At 40.0% G+C, this 23,386-nt stretch overlaps 1 protein-coding gene across 1 annotated transcript in view; it reads right to left on the reverse strand.

Moving 5' to 3' along the window:
• LOC130291820 (discoidin domain-containing receptor 2-like) overlaps window positions 1-23,386 on the reverse strand; it is a 118,697-nt gene that overhangs the window by 40,602 nt on the left and 54,709 nt on the right. The gene's annotated exons all lie outside the window — the stretch shown is intronic.

Here is a 23,386-nt window from a genome sequence, read left to right on the forward strand (position 1 = left end):
GGGGCAATAAATGACTAAAAAGTATTCAAGCTTTTAAAACAGGGAAGCAGTGAAGGAGCATTAAAAACTATAGGAAAAATATTAGAGTAGATAACACAATAGAAGACAGTGCACTGTAGGGAGGGGGATTCTAAGCAGCACAGAGTATTTCAGAAGATGAATGATATGGGGGCAGGTAATGTATAACATACAATATAGAATATAGAAATTATAGCGCACGACTACGGATAAATAAAAACATCTGCCCTAAGAAATTCCCGTAAATGATAACAACGTCTATGGCTGATAACAGAGAACAATAGACTACACTACAACAGTTCTTCACTAGACACTGTCATTTGAACACACTATCTTTCCTGTGCTGATGGTTTGTTACAAATGCATCGGTGCAGGTAAAATGTATCAGACTGGAGCCCGGATTATTGGCTCCACAGAACTAGATGCAATTGTAGCAAAGTCACATGATGTAAACAGGAATGTTCCTATTCACTGACTGCAAGCAGAGATCCTGAACATGGAGAGGACCTGAAACACAGCAGCCTGGTGGTTTACCTCAAGCCAGAGCCCCCTCTACCTGGTGTGCAGGTGCCCTTCCTCCAGAGGAGCCGTCCCCGAGCCTCAGAGCTTCGCTCCCTGTCATCTAGGAATCTCGGATATTTCTCCTCCCTCTTGTTTTTCTCCTGTTCTGGATGTTTTGAGGGTTAAAATTCCTGGAATTGTCATCTTCTGAGTGACCGTAATGGAAAACATATGTAATGATCAGTGTATGGCCGCTGCCCGCCACCTCGTGCCACCGCCATTGTGATCTCTCATATCTATCTATCTATCTCATATCTCTCTCTCTCTCTCTCATATCTATCTATCTATCTATCTATCTATCTCATATCTATGTATCTATCTATCTCATATCTCTCTCTCTCTCATATCTATCTATCTATCTATCTATCTCATATCTATCTATCTATCTCATATCTATGTATCTATCTATCTATCTCATATCTATGTATCTATCTCATATCTCTCTCTCTCTCATATCTATTTATCTCATATCTATCTATCTATCTCATATCTATCTATCTATCTCATATCTATCTATCTCATATCTATCTATCTCATATCTATCTATCTATCTATCTATCTCATATCTATCTCATATCTATGTATCTATCTCATATCTATCTATCTATCTCATATCTCTCTCTCTCTCATATCTATTTATCTCATATCTATCTATCTATCTATCTATCTCATATCTATCTATCTATCTATCTATCTATCTATCTATCTCATATCTATCCCATATCTATCTATCTATCTCATATCTATCCCATATCTATCTATCTATCTCATATCTATCTATCTCATATCTATCTAGCTATCTCATATATATCTATCTCATATCTATTTATCTCATATCTATCTATCTATCTCATATCTATGTATCTATCTCATATCTATCTATCTCATATATTTCTATTTATCTATCTATCTATCTCATATCTATCCCATATCTATCTATCTCATATCTATCTATCTATCTCATATCTATCTATCTCATCTATCTATCTATATATCTATCTATCTATCTCCTATCTATCTATCTCATATCTATCTATCTATCTATCTCCTATCTATCTATCTCATATCTATCTCTATCTATCTATCTCATATCTATCTATCTCATATCTATCTATCTATCTATCTATCTATCTATCTATCTATCTATCTCTCATATCTATCTCATATCTATCTCATATCTATCTATCTATCTCATATCTATCTATCTAACATACAACTAACTGTACCATACCGTATGATGCCCACATACCGATTTCTTATGCCAGGCCCTTCCATATAGTTGTCTAGATAACAATGCTATACACTGCCACAACCGCCATACACTGAAAAAATAATATACTGTTCAGTCCCACACAATGTAAACACCGCCATATAGTGCTCAGATACAACTGCCGTCCAGTGACCACATTACAGCTCTGTAGATAAAGTAATGAAAAGATAATTCTTCTATAGAGCTTTGTCATATGTGGTAGTCACAAGCCTCAGGGGATCAGTGGCGCCCCCTTTAGCAGGAATAAGTGGTGCCGATGTGATAAGATAAAACCTCCTATATATATGGTATATATCCCTTTTAGTGAAACTGTTTTCCATACAGTCAATTAAAATACCAGGAGGGACCTGGAATACATAGATGGTGGATGAAGAGCAGATGTCCTGACCGGGCCGAACCAACCCCCCCTCCCCCATACCACCCACCCGAGAGGTACCAAAGTAATACTACACTACAGTGCACAAATAATACCGTCATACAGTGCACAAATAATACCATCACACACTCTACAAATAATACCATCATACAGTGCTCAAATATTACTATTATACAGTGCACAAATATTACCATTATAGAAATAATACCGAAATGATACTATCACACAGTAAACAAACAATACCATCATACAGTCCCCAAATATTACCATCATACAGTGCAGAAATAAAACCATCATACAGTGCAGAAATAAAACCTCCATACAGGGCACAAATATTACTATCTTACAACGCTCCACTACAACCAACCAACGTAGCACCGAAAAACATGCACCACAGAGACCTCTAAGCTGCAGTGATCATACACCGTGCCCTCATGTATCCCATAATGGTGGTTTCTCTGTTAGATCTTTCAGGATCCCAGTGCCCAGTGACCTTTTGTTCCTTGCACTCCTGGCATAGCGGGCCCGAGCCCCTTGGATGGGTTGCAGTTTGGCTCCTGTTTCTCCTGTCACATGTCATCAGGACAGGGCTCCACAGGACGCGCCCGCTCCAGCTCTCCGCCATCTTATACTTGGCATAAAGAAGAGGAAAATGAGTGATGTGGAATGTGATATGTGCCATAAATGTGGGTGCGGATGGAGATGATGTAAATGGCATCTACAGTAAGAAGGACAGGGCATGGCGCGGGCCAGAACAGGCGGGAAGTGACAGCGATGACAAATAGCACCCCACTACATAGGATACCCCTATAACATGAGACAAGGGTTACAGTATATATATATATATATACACACACACAGTAAAGGGTTATAGTATACAGGGTTATAGTATATAGTATAGGGTTATAGTATACAGGGTACAGAGTTATGGTATATAGTATAGGGTTATAGTATACAGGGTACAGAGTTATGGTATATAGTATAGGGTTATAGTATACAGGGTACAGAGTTATGGTATATAGTATAGGGTTATAGTATACAGGGTTATAGTATATAGTATAGGGTTAGTATGGTTTGTGTGTAGAGTCAGGGTTATAGTATATAGTATAGGGTTATAGTATACAGGGTACAGGGTTATAGTATATAGTATAGGGTTATAGTATACAGGGTACAGAGTTATGGTATATAGTATAGGGTTAGTATGGTTTGTGTGTAGAGTCAGGGTTATGGTATATATAGTAAAGGATTATAGTATACAGGGTACAAGGTTAAGGTCAGTGTATACAGGGTACAAGGTTAAAGTCAGTGTATACAGGGTTAGTGTATAGGGTCAAGGTTGTGGTATATATAGTAAAGGATTATAGTAAACAGGGTACAAGGTTAAGGTCAGTGTATACAGGGTTAGTGTATAGTATAGGGTTATAGTATACATGGTACAGAGTTATGGTATATAGTATAGGGTTAGTATGGTTAGTGTATAGGGTCAGGGTATATAGTAAAGGATTATAGTATACAGGGTACAAGGTTAAGGTCAGTGTATACAGGGTACAAGTTTAAGGTCAGTGTATACAGGGTACAAGGTTAAGGTCAGTCTATACAGGGTTAGTGTATAGGGTCATGGTTATGGTATATATAGTAAAGGATTATAGTATACAGGGTACAAGGTGAAGGTCAGTGTATACAGGGTTAGTGTATAGGGTCAAGGTTGTGGTATATATAGTAAAGGATTATAGTATACAGGGTACAAGGTTAAGGTCAGTGTATACAGGGTACAAGTTTAAGGTCAGTGTATACAGGGTACAAGGTTAAGGTCAGTCTATACAGGGTTAGTGTATAGGGTCATGGTTATGGTATATATAGTAAAGGATTATAGTATACAGGGTACAAGGTGAAGGTCAGTGTATACAGGGTTAGTGTATAGGGTCAAGGTTATGGTATATATAGTAAAGGATTATAGTATACAGGGTACAAGGTGAAGGTCAGTGTATACAGGGTTAGTGTATAGTATAGGGTTATAGTATACATGGTACAGAGTTATGGTATATAGTATAGGGTTAGTATGGTTAGTGTATAGGGTCAGGGTATATAGTAAAGGATTATAGTATACAGGGTACAGAGTTAAAGTATATAGTAAAGGATTATAGTATACAGCGTTATGGTATATATAGTAAAGGGTTATAGTATACAGGGTACAGGGTTATAGTATATAGTATAGGGTTAGTATGGTTTGTGTGTAGGGTCAGGGTTATGGTATATATAGTAAAGGACTATAGTATACAGGGTACAACATTAAAGTCAGAGTATACAGTAAGGGTTATAGTATAGAGCAGTGGTCTCCAACCTGCGGACCTCCAGATGTTGCAAAACTACAACTCCCAGCATGCCCGGACAGCCAACGGCTGTCCGGGCATGCTGGGGGTTGTAGTTTTGCAACATGTGGAGGTCCGCAGGTTGAAGACCATTGGTATAGAGTAAATGGTTATAGAACACATGGTACAGGGTTTTGGTGTATAGGGTCAGGCTTCTAGTATATAGTAAAGGCTTACAGTATACAGGTTACATGGTTATGGTTGGTGTATAGGGTCAGGGTTATGGTAATGGACTAATCGGCATATAATTAAGGTGCAATTTTTTGCATTGTTTTTACATTTTGTGTGTGTGGGGGCCCCCCCCACACACACACAAAATGTAAAAACAATGCAAAAAATTGCACCTTAATTATATGCGGATTAGTCCATTACCATAACCCTGACCCTATACACCAACCATAACCATGTAACCTGTATACTGTATACTGTTAAATTGCGTTAAAATTATTATAATTTTTTTTTTTTTAAAACAACATGTCCTTGTTGCGATGCGTGCAGAGAACACAGCTGTTGTGTAACGCGACTCCTCGGAGACCTCCTAATGGTTGCATAATGATGAGCGCCGGCAGAGAATCCTCAGCCCCCAAATTCTTCACCGCTTCCCTGAACCGTCCTAAAGACATCAAGATGGCCGCCAGCCATTCCGAAATCCGTGGCCGGAACGCTGACGCCAGACTGGACCGACAGAATATTCACCCATTGATTTTATCATCAGAGATCGAGGAAATGTTGAATATTTTTAATTACTATTTATTTTATTTTTTTAGATTTTAAATCGTTTTTAGTTTTCAATTTTTATGTCAAACGTCATTTTTAACATTTTTCTAATTTACCATTTTACGCTTTTAAAATATAAAATAATAATTCTGAAATCCTGTAATTCCCATTCTGGCCACTAGGCCTAAAACTTAGCCATCACTTCCTGTTCTGTACAGATGACTCCCCAGCAGTCTCCTCCTCATCATCACACACACACAGGATTACAGTGACACCGGGATATAGATAAAACAATAGATTATGTTCACAAATCAGCCTTCCCCCCCCCCCCCCCCCCCCCCCCGATGAATCACCTTTGCCCAGGTCACGGAGCACGCCCAGACACCTCTTTAAAGGGGTACTCCGGTGGAAAACTTTTTTTTTTTAAATCAACTGGTGCCAGAAAGTTAAACAGATTTGTAAATTACTTCTATAAAAAAAAATCTTAATCCTTCCACTACTTATTAGCTGCTGAATACTACAGAGGAAATTCTTTTCCTTTTGGAACACAGAGCTCTCTGCTGACATCATGACCACAGTGCTCTCTGCTGACATCTCTGTTCATTTTAGGAACTGTCCAGAGCAGCATATGTTTGCTATGGGGATTTCCTCCTACCCTGGACAGTTCCTAAAATGGACAGAGATGTCAGTAGAGAGCACTGTGGTCATGATGTCAGCAGAGAGCTCTGTGTTCCAAAAAGAAAATAGTTCTTTCTGTAGTATTCAGCAGCTAATAAGTACTGGAAGGATTAAGATTTTTTAATAGAAGTAATTTACAGATCTGTTTAACTTTCTGACACCAGTTGATTTAAAAAAAAAAAAAAGTTTTCCACCGGAGTACCCCTTTAATGAGGTGTCTGGGCGTGCTCTGTGACTTGGGCAAAGGTGATTCATCATGGGGGGGGAGGGGAGGCTGATTTGTGAACATGATCTATTTAATAGTAGTAAATAAGGCAGTGTTTCCTAACCAGTGCACCTCCAGCTGTTGCAAAATGCATGCTTGGAGTTGTAGTTTTGCAACAGCTGGAGGCACACTAGTTGGGAAATATGGGAATAGAGTAAGGCCGGCCAGTCTATTGTCTATGGGGCTTGCTGTAAAACGTAACTCGAAATGTTAAAAACAGCTCAGGTAAGGTGGCTGCCCCCACTAAAGATTAAATAAAATTTTAAAAATTACAAAATAAAAGCAGATTAAAAAGATGTAAAAAAAAGAATAGATAGGAGGAAAACTGGTATAAATAAACCCATGGATAGATCGGATTAGCCATCAGGATTGAGGGCATAACTTTTTTCTATCTCCATAGTCCTAGAAATAAGCCCTTTTGCTATAATGAGGCTCAAGTGCCCAAGGGGTGTACCCCAGCACGGCAAGAGCCCAGGTAAGTCCCACCCACTGGCCTTGTTGCATCCGCCTACCCTGTTTGACTGACAGCTACTAGATAAAAAAAACACATGGGTGGGACTTATTGGGGCTCGTGCTGTGCTGGAGAATGCCCCCTGGGCACTTGAGCCTCATTTGCATAATACCAAAAAGGCCTATAATCTCGGGACTGGAAAGGACTATGGAAATATACATGGTGTGCTCGGAATCCTGGTGACTAGTCCTATCTAGTCCTGTGCTTATATATACCCCTATTATCCTGCTGAGAGGTACACTTTAAAGGGGTACTCTGGTGGAAAACTTTTTTTTTTTTAATGAACTGGTGACAGAAAGTTAAACAGATTTTTAAATTACTTCTATTAGAAAAATCTTTACCCTTCCTGTACTTTTTAGCAGCTGTATGCTACAGAAGAAATTCTGTTCTTTTTAATTTCTTTTTTGTCTTGTCCACAGTGCTCTCTCCTGACACCTGATGCCCGTATCAGGAACTGTCCAGAGCAGCATAGGTTTGCAATGGGGATTTTCTCCTGCTCTGGACAGTTCCTGATACGGGCATCAGGTGTCAGGAGAGAGCACTGTGGACAAGACCAAAATTTTTCTCTGTAGCATACAGCTGCTAATAAGTACTGGAAGGGTAAAGATTTTTTTAATAGAAGTAATTTACAAATCTGTTTCACTTTCTGGCACCAGTTGACTTATAAAGACCTAAAAAAAAAAGGTTTTCCACCAGAGTACCCTACTCCAGTGGTCTCCAAACTGTGGCCCTCCAGATGTTACAAAACTACAACTCCAGTATTCCGGGACAGCCAACGGCATGCTGGGAGTTGTAATTTTGCAACATCTGGAGTGCCACCGTTTGGAGATTCCTGGCCTAGACCATACTGTCCAAAATTTTTGACAGGGCCTCGTCTAAACTGCAAACCATAAACTGAGGCCTTTGGAGACTGGAGACCATTTCTGTCAAGCGGTAATAACATTAGTCTCAGCCCAAAAACATTACAATAAAAACTAGGCCTCATATGTAACAGTAATCTGAGAAAGACTGGTTGCTAAGGACATGCTGCATGGCAACCTCCTTTACAAAGTTGTGTTGCTATGTGTTGTAGCCCTAGCAACAGACTGCCTGAAGGGAATCAGCTGCTCACATATAAGCAGGGCGCCCATAGGAAACATACAAATGTGCCCCCGGCTTGTTTCGCACCTCCTCATTCTACAAGTCACTGCCACTACATCTTACATGGGAGAAAATGGCGGCGGTCTCCCCTCATTGTCATGTCCACTCTCTTCCCATGGGCCCATCCATGGACATGGCCGTACAGTATACGCAGCACCCCCACGTCCTGTGCACTGGGATGGTTAGCCGTGTATCGCAGATGGCGTCGCAGATTATTACCAGCTGCCTGCTCTGGAGTGAAATGTGCTGCGGGATCCATGAGGAGAATATTCACACACAGACCGTGTGAGAAAATACTAAGATTTAATGTCAGGGGACGGAGTGTATGAGAGCGTCATGGAGTCAGACCGGATTGTATAACACCGAATTACAATATATTATCCTGATATTAAGGGGCTGCGGGGAAGGAAATATGGCTGCATAAAATATACATCACCCCGTGTTGTCATAGTAAGGACAAGAAGGGTGTTAGGAGGCACCCCAAATACTGTTATTATTGGGGTAATACCACAACTATGGATGGATAGATATGAGACAGATAGATAGATATTAGATAGATATGAGGTAGATAGATATTAGATAGATATGAGATGGATATGAGGTAGATAGATATGAGATAGAAATTAGATAGATATGAGATAGATAGATAGCTATGAGATAGATAGATATGAGATAGATAGATAGATATGAGATAGATAGATATATAGATAGATATGAGGTAGATAGATATTAGATAGATAGATAGATATGAGATAGATAGATAGATAGATATGAGGTAGATAGATATTAGATAGATATGAGATAGATATGAGATAGATAGATATGAGATAGATAGATATGAGATAGATAGATATGAGATAGATAGATATGAGATAGATAGATAGATATGAGAGATAGATATGAAATAGATAGATATGAGATATATAGATATGAGATATATAGATATGAAATAGATAGATATGAGATAGATATGAGATAGATAGATATATATGAGATAGATATGAGATAGATAGATATGAGATAGATAGATATGAGATAGATAGATAGATAGATATGAGACAGATATGAAATAGATAGATATGAGATAGATAGATATGAAATAGATAGATAGATATGAGATAGATAGATAGATATGAGATAGATAGATATGAGATAGATAGATAGATAGATATGAGATATATAGATATGAGATAGATAGATATGAGATAGATAGATAGATAGATAGATATGATATAGATATGAGATAGATAGATAGATATGGAGGGGCAAGCTGTGCATAACTAGCTTGCCCCCTGACTGGTGAGCAGTAAGAGGTTAAGAAATATACAGGCAAGGTTTTTAGCCCCCTCCCCCGCCTGTAAAACTTGCAAATGGCTACAGTGGTATGTCCCATGGGTGGGGGGGGAAGGAGTGCACCAATCAGGGGTTTAATAGTTTCCCGGGCTTTCAGAGGCCCTCCCCTGGGTATTTATTGCTGTGGTGCCTCCCTTCCCCCCTCAATCTACCCAGGACCCGGAGTTTTGCCCTCCCTCCCTCCCTTTTTGTATCTTTGTTTATTGTAAGTCACAGCTTGGCGGTAAGAAGACGGTGAAAGCGGGGTCAACCCGGGGTAGACCTCCACACAGGACAGTGTGGCAGCACCTCTCGGGTTGGTAAGAAGCCAATCGGTGTCTTTGTTACAGTTAAATTGTTATTTATATAAGTAATTTTATAAATAAAGCTGTGGCCGATCCCCACCCACGGAAAAGTTAAATTGTTGTTGTGTCAGTTATTATTTAAGTATTTATTGTAGTAAGGGGGAGGGGTAGTTATAGCCTGCTAGGAGCTAATTGGGTCTCAACAGTCTGAGATATATAGATATGAAATAGATAGATAGATATGAGATAGATATGAGATAGATAGATAGATAGATAGATAACCAAACAATAAGTTGGCCAGCACTATTGATTCCAAACTATTGTATAGACCTGGCTTACAGGTGCAGGCTGCTGGGCCAAATATACAGCAACAGGAGAATACAGCAGCACACTGCTAACACAAAGATATAGATAAAACATGAGTATATAGATAAAATATGAAAAGCTATACAGCTGTAGTGCAACAAATGAAAATATGAAATTATGAATCAGTGAGGTACTTAGCTTGCAAATTTGGCGGCCAAATAGCTTGGACCGTCCCACCACGGTAAGGTGACCTCTAGAGATGAGCGAACTTACAGTAAATTCGATTTGTCACGAACTTCTCGGCTTGGCAGTTGATGACTTTTCCTGCATAAATGAGTTCAGCCTTCCGGTGCTCCCGTGGGCTGGAAAAGGTGGATACAGTCCTAGGAGACTCTTTCCTAGGACTGTATCCACCTTTTCCAGCCCACCGGAGCACCTGAAGGCTGAACTAATTTATGCAGGATAAGTCATCAACTGCCGAGCCGAGAAGTTCGTGACAAATCAAATTTACTGTAAGTTCGCTCATCTCTAGTGACCTCATTTTGGGACGGACCCTACACTATGAATATGCCTCTGTGTGAACAGTTCAGGATCTGAAACATCCAAGGCACCTTATATACACCTGATAGAGGTGGGTGGGGTGCAAGGACCAACATGGAAGTAGCCACTCCCCCGTATGTGTAATAGAACCATGGATGTTTCAAATCCTGCAATGCCTGCTGTACTGTTCACACAGAGGCATATACCATATTCATAGTGTAGGGTCCGTCCCAAAATGAGGTCACCTTACCGTGGTGGGACGGTCCAAGCTATTTGGCCGCCAAATTTGCAAGCTAAGTACCTCACTGTTTCATAATTTCATATTTTCATTTGTTGCACTACAGCTGTATAGCTTTTCATGTTCTATCTATATACTCATATTTTATCTATATACTCATGTTTTATCTATATCTTTGTGCTAGCAGTGTGCTGCTGTATTCTCCTGTTGCTAGATAGATAGATAGATATGAGATAGATAGATATGAGATAGAGAGATAGATAGATAGATAGATAGATAGATAGATAGATATGAGATAGATAGATAGATAGATATGATATAGATAGATAGATAGATAGATAGATATGAGATAGATAGATATGAGATAGATAGATATGATATAGATAGATATATAGATATGAGATAGATATGAGATAGATAGATAGATAGATATGAGATAGATAGATAGATATGAGATAGATAGATAGATATGAGATAGATAGATATGAGATAGATAGATAGATATGAGATAGATAGATAGATATGATATAGATAGATAGATATGAGATAGATAGATATGAGATAGATAGATAGATATGATATAGATAGATAGATAGATATGAGATAGATAGATAGATATGAGATAGATAGATAGATATGAGATAGATAGATAGATATGAGATAGATAGATAGATATGAGATAGATAGATAGATAGATAGATATGAGAAGTAATAGAGAAGTGGTTGCCCTCATTTATTATGTGCCGCTTATATCTACATATCACTAGGATGTCAGGTAGTCTAATATTCTGTCACTAGATGCAGGCACATGGCACTGCTCAGGTAGCATATTGATATTACAGCCAGTTTAGCAATATGACCTGTAATTCTGAACCATATCACAAAATACATATATACAGACAATTTACTTCACCGCATAGTGTCTGTACATGTATGGTGTCATATGTGTAACGGGAAGAATATAAGAAAGGACTGAGTCATATCCTACGTGGTCTTATTAATGTAGTTTTGAAACCTTGGTTTGAATAATTTATTTATAGTTTGGGAAATTATCATGAAAATTCTACTGAATATCTACGGAAAACATCCCCCATAGGCGTGAAAGGATGGTCTGTGTCACCTACAGCTGGTATAACCTGGGTATATACTGTATATAATTATATATGTACAGCTGGTATAAGTTATATATCTCCTGTATATAGTGATATGGACCATGCTGGTATAACCTGGGTATATACTGTATATAATTATATATACACAGCTGGTATAAGTTATATATCTCCTGTATATAGTGATATGGACCATGCTGGTATAACCTGGTATATACTGTATATAATTATATATACACAGCTGGTATAAGTTATATATCTCCTGTATATAGTGATATGGACCATGTTGGTATAACCTGAGTATATACTGTATATAATTATATATGTACAGCTGGTATAAGTTATATATCTCCTGTATATAGTGATATGGTCCATGCTGGTATAACCTGGTATATACTGTATATAATTATATATGTACAGCTGGTATAAGTTATATATCTCCTGTATATAGGGATATGGACCATGTTGGTATATCCTGGGTATATACTGTATATAGTATATATGTACAGCTGGTATAAGTTATATATCTCCTGTATATAGTGATATGGACCATGCTGGTATAACCTGGGTATATACTGTATATAATATATATGTACAGCTGGTATAAGTTATATATCTCCTGTATATAGTGATGTGGACCATGCTGGTATAATCTGGGCATATACTGTATATAATTATATATGTACAGCTGGTATAAGTTATATATTACCTTTATATACTGATATGGACCATGCTGGTATAACCTGGGTATATACTGTATATAATTATATATACACAGCTGGTATAAGTTATATATCTTCTGTATATATAGTGATATGGGCCATGCTGGTATAACCTGGGTATATACTGTATATAATTATATATGTACAGCTGGTATAAGTTATATATCTCCTGTATATAGTGATATGGGCCATGCTGGTATAACCTGGTATATACTGTATATAATATATATGTACAGCTGGTATAAGTTATATATCTCATGTATATAGTGATATGGGCCATGCTGGTATAACCTGGTATATACTGTATATAATATATATGTACAGCTGTTATAAGTTATATATCTTCTGTATATAGTGATATGGACCATGCTGGTATAACCTGGGTATATACTGTATATATGTACAGCTGGTATAAGTTATATATCTCCTGTATATAGTGATATGGACCAAGCTGGTATAACCTGGGTATATACTGTATATAATTATATATGTACAGCTGGTATAAGTTATATATCTCCTGTATATAATGATATGGACCATGCTGGTATAACCTGGTATATACTGTATATAATTATATATGTACAGCTGGTATAAGTTATATATCTCCTGTATATAGTGATATGGACCGTGCTGTATAACCTGGGTATATACTGTATATAATTATATATGTACAGCTGGTATAAGTTATATATCTCCTGTACATAGTGATATAGACCATGCTGGTATAACCTGGTATATACTGTATATAATATATATGTACAGCTGGTATAAGTTATATATCTCCTGTATATAGTGATATGGACCATGCTGGTATAACCTGGGTATATACTGTATATAATATATATGTACAGCTGGTATAAGTTATATATCTCCTGTATATAGTGATATGGACCATGCTGGTATAACCTGGTATATACTGTATATAATATAAATGTACAGCTGGTATAAGTTATATATCTCCTGTATATAGTGATATGGACCATGCTGGTATAACCTGGTAAATACTGTATATAATTATATATGTACAGCTGGTATAAGTTATATATCTCCTGTATATAGTGATATGGACCGTGCTGTATAACCTGGTATATACTGTATATAATTATATATGTACAGCTGGTATAAGTTATATATATCTCCTGTATATAGTGATATGGACCATGCTGGTATAACCTGGTATATACTGTATATAATATATATGTACAGCTGGTATAAGTTATATATCTCCTGTATATAGTGATATGGACCGTGCTGTATAACCTGGGTATATACTGTACATTGGGAATCAAAAGTTTGGGCACCCCAGGTAAAAATTTGTATTAATGTGCATAAAGAAGCCAAGGAAAGATGGAAAAATCTCCAAAAGGCACCAAATTACAGATTAGAGGGAACTGTGGTCTGCATTGCAGCAGAAAATGCCGTTGCGTTCAGGCGCTCTCCTCGCAAGTGTAGATCAATCCAAGGTTGGATACAAATCAAATCCAAAATGGGAAATTATATATAGGCACAAGGATTTTATTTAACATAAAAGAATAAAATGGGGATAGTGAAAAAAGGCTGTAACATGGGGGGTGGGACAACGCGTTTCGAAGGGCGTGATCCCTTCTTCGTCAGGTCCAATGGTTATGCAGATGGAGATGTCGTCATTTATACTGGTGAGTAAAAGACCGCGAAAATCATACACAGGTGTTGCGGAACAGAAAATCTCTTAAAAATTACATATCCTTAGTTCTAAAACAGTAAAAAATTAATAAAAAAGGATTTTAACAAAACAATTTGATGTTATAAAAGAACAATAAATAAAATATGCGATTACATTTATAAGATTGTGCATAAACTCAATACTACAGTTACTGATAGCTCTCTCTTCATACAGAACCTCGGTGTACTGGTATGCTAGGAAAAATGTGGACTCTGTTTAGTGCAACAGAATGGGACCTGTCCATTCTTAGCATGGGAGACTCCGGGGGAACAAAAAGAAAAAGCTGTATATCTCTATTGCACACATTCATATTTTTATGTATGATTATTTGTATTTTTGATATTTATATTTTTGATATCGTATCTCCAGGAAATTTAGTATTATCTTAGTTTCATGCGCTGGCCAGATTTAGCGAATCATAAATCTGGCCAGCGCATGAAACTAAGATAATACTAAATTTCCTGGAGATACGATATCGAAAATATAAATATTATTTTATTCATTGTTCTTTTATAACATCAAATTGTTTTGTTAAAATCCTTTTTTATTAATTTTTTACTGTTTTAGAACTAAGGATATGTAATTTTTAAGAGATTTTCTGTTCCGCAACACCTGTGTATGATTTTCGCGGTCTTTTACTCACCAGTATAAATGACGACATCTCCATCTGCATAACCATTGGACCTGACGAAGAAGGGATCACGCCCTTCGAAACGCGTTGTCCCACCCCCCATGTTACGGCCTTTTTTCACTATCCCCATTTTATTCTTTTATGTTAAATAAAATCCTTTTGCCTATATATAATTTCCCATTTTGGATTTGATTTGTATCCAACCTTGGATTGATCTACACTTGCGAGGAGAGCGCCTGAACGCAACGGCATTTTCTCCTACAATGCAGACCACAGTTCCCTCTATTTCCAAGACCGCCTAGGATCATCCTAAGACGGAGAAGGTGACGTGGCAGCACTACCGGACTTTCTATTCACTACGCTATATGGTGTTGTACCCGTAGTGCAACACCCAAAGGTGAGCAGAACTGCTTCTCTTCTCATTTACCCTCAGTTATTAGGAGTAACGGCACATTGCTGCGCTTTTTTTCTGTTCCCTTTTCTTTCTATAGTTTCTCTACCCAAATTACAGATTAGACATTCTTATAATATGTCAACAAAAGTTGGATTTTATTTCCCCAAAAAAATGGCGTCTGCAAAACTTTGGGCCCCCTGCAGAGTTAATATCTTGTACTGCCCCTTTGGCAAGTATCACAGCTTGTAAACGCTTTTTGTAGCCAGCCAAGAGTCTTCCAATTCTTGTTTGAGGTATCTTTGCCCATTCTTCCTTACAAAAGTCTTCCAGTTCTTTGAGATTTCTGGGCTGTCTGTCACGCACTGCTCTTTTAAGGTCTATCCATAGATTTTCAATTATGTTGAGGTCAGGAGATTGTGAAGGCCATGGCAAAACCTTCAGTTTACGCCTCTTGATGTAATCCCCCCGTGGATTTCGAGGTGTGTTTAGGATCATTATCCATTTGTAGAAGCCATCCTCTCTTTAATTTCAGCTTTTTCACAGATGGCATCAAGTTAGCATCCAAAATTTGCTGAAATTTTATTGAATCCATTTTTCCTTCTACTCGTGTGATGTTCCCTGTGCCACTGGCTGCAATACAACCCCAAAGCATGATTGATCCACCCCCATGCTTAACGGTTGGACAGAGGTTCTTTTCATTAAATTCTGTTCCCCTTCTTCTCCAAACGCACCTTTGCCCATGGCGGCCAAAAAGTTCAATTTATCCTCATCGGTCCACAGAACTAGTTTCCAAAATGCATCAGGCTTGTCTATATGTTCATTTGCAAAGTTCAAACGCTGATTTTTGTGGTGAGGACGTAGAAGAGGTTTTCTTCTGATGACTCTTCCATGAAGACCATATTTGTACAAGTATCTCTTTATAGTGGAATAGTGTACCACAACTCCAGTGTCTGCCAGATCTTTCCGGAGGGATTGTACAGTCAAACGTGGGTTTTGAATTGTTTTTCTCACAATCCTGCGAGCTGTTCAGTCTGATATTTTTCTTGGTCTTCCAGATCTTGCTTTAACTGCCACAGTTCCTGATGACTGCCATTTCTTAATTGACATCTGAAAACATTTTGCTATTTTCTTATAGACTTCTCTAGCTTTGTGAGCGTCAACTATTATCAGTTTCAGATTTCTAGACAACTGCTTAGAAGAACCCATGGTGCTGATTGTTGGGGCAAGGTCAGATGAGTCTGGGCATTTAAAACCTTTGAGATTGACATCACGTGGTCTTCCCAGATGATGATTGAAAACAATCCATGACACTGGCAGGTCTCAGCTTTGCAAAGGGGCAGTACAAGATAATAACTCTGCAGGGTGCCCAAACATTTGCAGACACCATTTTTTTGTTTTCTGTTATTTTGAAAGTGTAAATGATGGAAATAAAATCTAACTTTTGTTGACATATTATAAGAATGTCTAATCTGTAATTTGATGCCTTTTGGAGATTTTTTCCATCTTTCCTTGGCTTCTTTATGTACATTAATACAAATTTTTACCTGGGGTGCCCAAACTTTTCATCCCCACTGTATCTATATGCCAAAGGCTGTCCGGGCATGCTGGGAGTTGTAGTTTTGCAACAACTGGAGGCACCATGGTTGGGAAACATTGATCTATCTAGTGATAGAATTATACACATTACATGTATCCTGCTAAACAGTATAACATAGGGATATCCGAAACTGCCCAGTACATATAATGTTCTATATATAGGATGATCCTTAGTACAAATCTATCCCTGGTCCCAACTTTCTAAAAAAATAACAAGCCTTTACTTACAGGCAAATACGTATTATACTCCAGAGCTGTACTCACTATTCTGCTGGTGAGGTCACTGTGTACATACATTACATTACTTATCCTGTACTGATCCTGAGTTATTTCCTGTATTATACTCCAGAGCTGTACTCACTATTCTGCTGGTGAGGTCACTGTGTACATACATTACATTACTCATCCTGTACTGATCCTGAGTTATATCCTGTATTATACTCCAGAGCTGTACTCACTATTCTGCTGGTGAGGTCACTGTGTACATACATTACATTACTGATCCTGTACTGATCCTGAGTTATATCCTGTATTATACTCCAGAGCTGTACTCACTATTCTGCTGGTGAGGTCACTGTGTACATACATTACATTACTTATCCTGTACTGATCCTGAGCTATATCCTGTCTTATACCACAGAGCTGTACTCCCTATTCTGTTGGTGAGGTCACTGTGTACATACATTACTTATCCTGTACTGATCCTGAGTTATATCCTGTATTATACTCCAGAGCTGTACTCGCTATTCTGCTGGTGAGGTCACTGTGTACATACATTACATTACTGATCCTGTACTGATCCTGAGTTATATCCTGTATTATACCCCAGAGCTGTACTCACTATTCTGCTGGTGAGGTCACTGTGTACATACATTACATTACTTATCCTGTACTGATCCTGAGTTATTTCCTGTATTATACTCCAGAGCTGTACTCACTATTCTGCTGGTGAGGTCACTTTGTACATACATTACATTACTTATCCTGTACTGATCCTGAGTTATATCCTGTATTATACTCCAGAGCTGTACTCACTATTCTGCTGGTGAGGTCACTGTGTACATACATTACTTATCCTGTACTGATCCTGAGTTATATCCTGTATTATACTCCAGAGCTGCACTCACTATTCTGCTGGTGAGGTCACTGTGTACATACATTACATTACTTTTCCTGTACTGATCCTGAGTTATATCCTGTATTATACCCCAGAGCTGTACTCACTATTCTGCTGGTGAGGTCACTGTGTACATACATTACATTACTGATCCTGTACTGATCCTGAGTTATATCCTGTATTATACTCCAGAGCTGTACTCACTATTCTGCTGGTTAGGTCACTGTGTACATACATTACATTACTTATCCTGTACTGATCCTGAGTTATATCCTGTATTATACTCCAGAGCTGTACTCACTATTCTGCTGGTGAGGTCACTGTGTATATACATTACATTACTTATCCTGTACTGATCCTGAGTTATATCCTGTATCATACTCCAGAGCTGTACTCACTATTCTGCTGGTGAGGTCACTGTGTATATACATTACATTACTTATCCTGTACTGATCCTGAGTTATATCCTGTATTATACTCCAGAGCTGTACTCACTATTCTGCTGGTGAGGTCACTGTGTACATACATTACATTACTTATCCTGTACTGATCCTGAGTTATATTCTGTATTATACTCCAGAGCTGTACTCACTATTCTGCTGGTGAGGTCACTGTGTACATACATTACATTACTTATCCTGTACTGATCCTGAGTTATATCCTGTATTATACTCCAGAGCTGTACTCACTATTCTGCTGGTGGAGTCACTGTGTACATACATTACATTACTTATCCTGTACTGATCCTGAGCTATATCGTGTATTATACCCCAGAGCTGTACTCACTATTCTGCTGGTGGAGTCACTGTGTACATACATTACATTACTTATCCTGTACTGATCCTGAGTTATATCCTGTATTATACTCCAGAGCTGTACTCACTATTCTGCTGGTGAGGTCACTGTGTACATACATTACATTACTGATCCTGTACTGATCCTGAGTTATATCCTGTATTATACTCCAGAGCTGCACTCACTATTCTGCTGGTGAGGTCACTGTGTACATACATTATGTATTTTCCCAGCTTTTGCTGTCCGGGCATGCTGGGAGTTGTAGTTTTGCACCTAACCCTCCATTTAATGGTGGAGAGTCCCTTTAAGTGTAAATGTACCTAGTTGTGGTATCATAGGGGTTAATCGGTGTTCTGCGTCACTCAGTTATTCTAACCTCCTCCCCCACTGCACTTAAAACTTTTTTTCCCGGAAACTTCTCTGGCCAGATGAGATCCATGTTGGCCGGGCGCCCGGCTGGATCCATTCACTGCCAGAGAGAATTCCTGGAGCGGACGATTACCACGCAACTTGGGGGCAGGGAGCGGGGAACAATCCCTCATCTCTGCTCCTCCCCGTCCCCTTGGATGATTTTGCGCCTGGATGTGAAGTTATTGGTTTTCCACCGATCCCTTAGTGCAGGGAAGAGACTCCGCATCCTTCATTCTTCTGCTGCCTCTTTTGTTCCAGTGTGTACAGTATACAGGGCAGAGATGTGTACTACCACCCCCAACATGTACTACCACCCCCAACATGTACTACCACCCCCAACATGTACTACCACCCCCAACATGTACTATCACCCCCAACATGTACTATCACCCCCAACATGTACTATCACCCCCAACATGTACTACCACCCCCAACATGTACTATCACATGTACTACCACCCCCAACATGTACTATCACCCCCAACATGTACTATCACCCCCAACATGTACTATCACCCCCAACATGTACTATCACATGTACTACCACCCCCAACATGTACTACCACCCCCAACATGTACTATCACCCCCAACATGTACTATCACCCCCAACATGTACTATCACATGTACTACCACCCCAACATGTACTATCACCCCCAACATGTACTATCACATGTACTACCACCCCCAACATGTACTATCACCCCCAACATGTACTATCACATGTACTACCACCCCCAACATGTACTATCACCCCCAACATGTACTATCACCCCCAACATGTACTATCACCCCCAACATGTACTATCACCCCCAACATGTACTATCACCCCCAACATGTACTATCACATGTACTACCACCCCCAACATGTACTATCACATGTACTACCACCCCCAACATGTACTACCACCCCCAACATGTACTATCACCCCCAACATGTACTATCACATGTACTACCACCCCCAACATGTACTACCACCCCCAACATGTACTATCACCCCCAACATGTACTATCACATGTACTACCACCCCCAACATGTACTACCACCCCCAACATGTACTATCACCCCCAACATGTACTATCACATGTACTACCACCCCCAACATGTACTACCACCCCCAACATGTACTATCACCCCCAACATGTACTATCACATGTACTACCACCCCAACATGTACAATCACCCCCAACATGTACTATCACCCCCACTGTGTATTATCACCCCCAACATATACCATCAATTCCACTGTCTACTATCACCCCCAACATGTACACTGCTAAAAAAAACTAAAGTGAACCCTGCGATAACACGTCCTAGATCTCAATGAACTAATCGTATGAAATCCTTTCCTCTTTACATAGTTGAATGCGCTGACAACAAAATCACCAAAAATTATCAATGGAAATGAAATGTATTAACCCCTGGAGGTCTGGATATGGAGTCACACTCAAAATCACAGTGGAAAACCCCACTACAGGCTGATCCAACTTTATGTAATGTCCTTAATACAAGTCCCAATGAGGCTCAGTAGTGTGTGTGGCCTCCACGTGCCCGTATGACCTCCCTACAACGCCTGGGCATGCTCCTGATGAGGTGGAGGATGGTCTCCTGAGGGATGTCCTCCCAGACCTGGACTAAAGCATCCGCCAACTCCTGGACAGTCTGTGGTGGATGGAGCGAGACGTCCCAGATGTGCTCAATCGGATTCAGGAGAATGGGCGGCCAGTCCACAGCATCAATGCCTTCCTCTTGTAGGAACTGCTGACACATTCCAGCCACATGAGGTCTAGCATTGTCTTGTATTAGGAGGAACCCAGGGCCAACCGCACCAGCATATGGTCTCACAAGGGGTCTGAGGATCTCATCTGGGTACCTAATGACAGTCAGGCTACCTCTGGCAAGCACATGGAGGGCTGTGCGGCCCCCCAAAGAAATGCCACCCCACACCATTACTGACCCACCGCCAAACCGGTCATGCTGGAGGATATTGTAGGCAGCAGAACGTTCTTCACGGCGTCTCCAGACTCTGTCACATCTGTCACATGTGCTCAGTGTGAACCTGCTTTCATCTGTGAGGAGCACAGGGCGCCAGTGGTGAATTTGCCAATCTTGGTGTTCTCTGGCAAATGCCAAATGTCCTGCACGGTGTTGGGCTATACGCACAACCCCCACCTGTGGACGTCGGGCTCTCATACCACCCTCATGGAGTCTGTCTCTGACCGTTTGAGTGGATACATGCACATTTGTGGCCTGCTGGAGGTCATTTTGCAGGGCTCTGGCAGTTCTCCTCCTGCTCCTCCTTGCACAAAGGTGGAGGTAGCGGTCCTGCTGCTGGGTTGTTGCCCTCCTACGGCCTCCTCCACGTCTCCTGATGTACTGGCTTGTCTCCTGGTAGCGCCTCCATGCTCTGGACACTACACTGACAGACACCGCAAACCTTCTTGTCACAGCTCGCATTGATGTGCCATCCTGGATGAGCTGCACTACCTGAGCCACTTGTGTGGGTTGTAGACTCCATCTCATGCTACCACTAGAGTGAATGCACCGCCAGCATTCAAAAGTGACCAAAACATCAGCCAGGAAGCATAGGAACTGAGAAGTGGTCTGTGGTCACCACCTGCAGAACCACTCCTTTACTGGGGGTGTCTTGCTAATTGCCTATAATTTCCACGTGTTGTCTGTTCCATGTGAAATTGATTGTCAATCAGTGTTCTTCCTGAGTGGACAGTGGGATTTCACACAAGTGTCAGTGACTTGGAGTTACATTGTGGTGTGTAAGTGTTCCCTTTATTTTTGGTTATTGAGGTATTGCAGCTCAGGTCCATTGAAGTGAATGGGGCCGAGTTGTAACACCCCACACAACCTGAGGATGGGGATGGCGCTGTTTTTTATTTATTTATTTTTTATATTAAAATAAGCAGCTCTGATTTTTCTAATCCTGATTGGCGGGGATGTCGGATGTCGCCTCTTTGCCGGTCAGTTATCCAGTGGATAGGCCAGTGTTTTCCAACCAGGGTGCCTCCAGCTGTTGCAAAACTACAACTCCCAGCATTCCCGGACAGCCGTTGGCTGTCCGGGAATGCTGGGAGTTGTAGTTTGGCAACAGCTGGAGGCACCCTGGTTGGAAAACACTGGCCTATGCTCACCTATTGATTTAAATCAAAACTGGGGAGCCCCACTGCGCCAATTCGTCAACTTTGGCGCAATGGTCAGTGTGACGGTAGGTATCAGCGGGACGTTTCGCAGGCGCGTTCCCCATAAATACAGAACGACATACGGCAGACTCGTATTCCTCCGCATTGTTTAATCCTGATGTAAACATTTAGATGAAATCACCATTATACTCGAGAGCGAAATTAGTCATCTCCTATTCCCTGCCGCCCGCCATGGCTTCTGCCCAAAATCTTATATCCCCTATCAGCTGCGTCTCATCTCAGAGCGCCGGACGAGCCGACGGATTTCGCTCCCTGCAGAGGCTCATCCAGAGCTTCCTGGTTCACGAATAGAAAGCCGGAAAACAGTAATGACTGACACCTATAGAGAGTGTGCGGTATAAGACTCTCTGCTGCCATCTCTGTCCGTGTCAGGAACTGTACCCCTGGATTAACAACCCACAGGCTACTATCATGGTTGTATTTAAAGGGGGACTCCAGGGATAGAAACACAGAGCTAATTTCTTCCAAAAACAGCACCACCTCTGTACTCAGTTTGTGTGCGGCATTACAATTTTGCTCCGTTTACCTCAACGGAAGTAAGCTGCAATACCACACACAACCTGAGGAAAGAGGTGGCGCTGTTTTTGGAAGAAATCAACCCAGTGTTTCTATTCCTGGATAACCACTTTAAAGGGGTACTCCAGAGAGACAAAAATTGTTTTCAAATCAACTGGTGCCAGATTTAAAAATTTCCTTCTGAATATATATATATATATATATATATATATATATATATATATACATATATATATATATATATTTTTTTATTTTTTTTTAAAGGGTCAAATCAACTGGTGCCAGAAAGTTATAGAGATTTGTAAATGACTTCTATATAAAAATCTTAATCCTTCCAGTACTTATCAGCTGCTGTATGCTCCACAGAAAGTTGTGCAGTCCCTTCCAGTCTGACCCCAGTGCTCTCTGCTGCCACCTCTGCCCATGTCAGGAACTGTCCGGAGCCGCAGGAGAGGTTTGCTATGGGGATTTGCTCCTGCTCTGGACAGTTCTTGACATAGACAGGTGGCAGCAGAGAGCACTGTGGTCAGACTAGAAAGGACTGCACAAC

Source organism: Hyla sarda, chromosome 9, assembly GCF_029499605.1.
Source record: "Hyla sarda isolate aHylSar1 chromosome 9, aHylSar1.hap1, whole genome shotgun sequence".
Lineage (NCBI taxonomy): Eukaryota > Metazoa > Chordata > Amphibia > Anura > Hylidae > Hyla > Hyla sarda.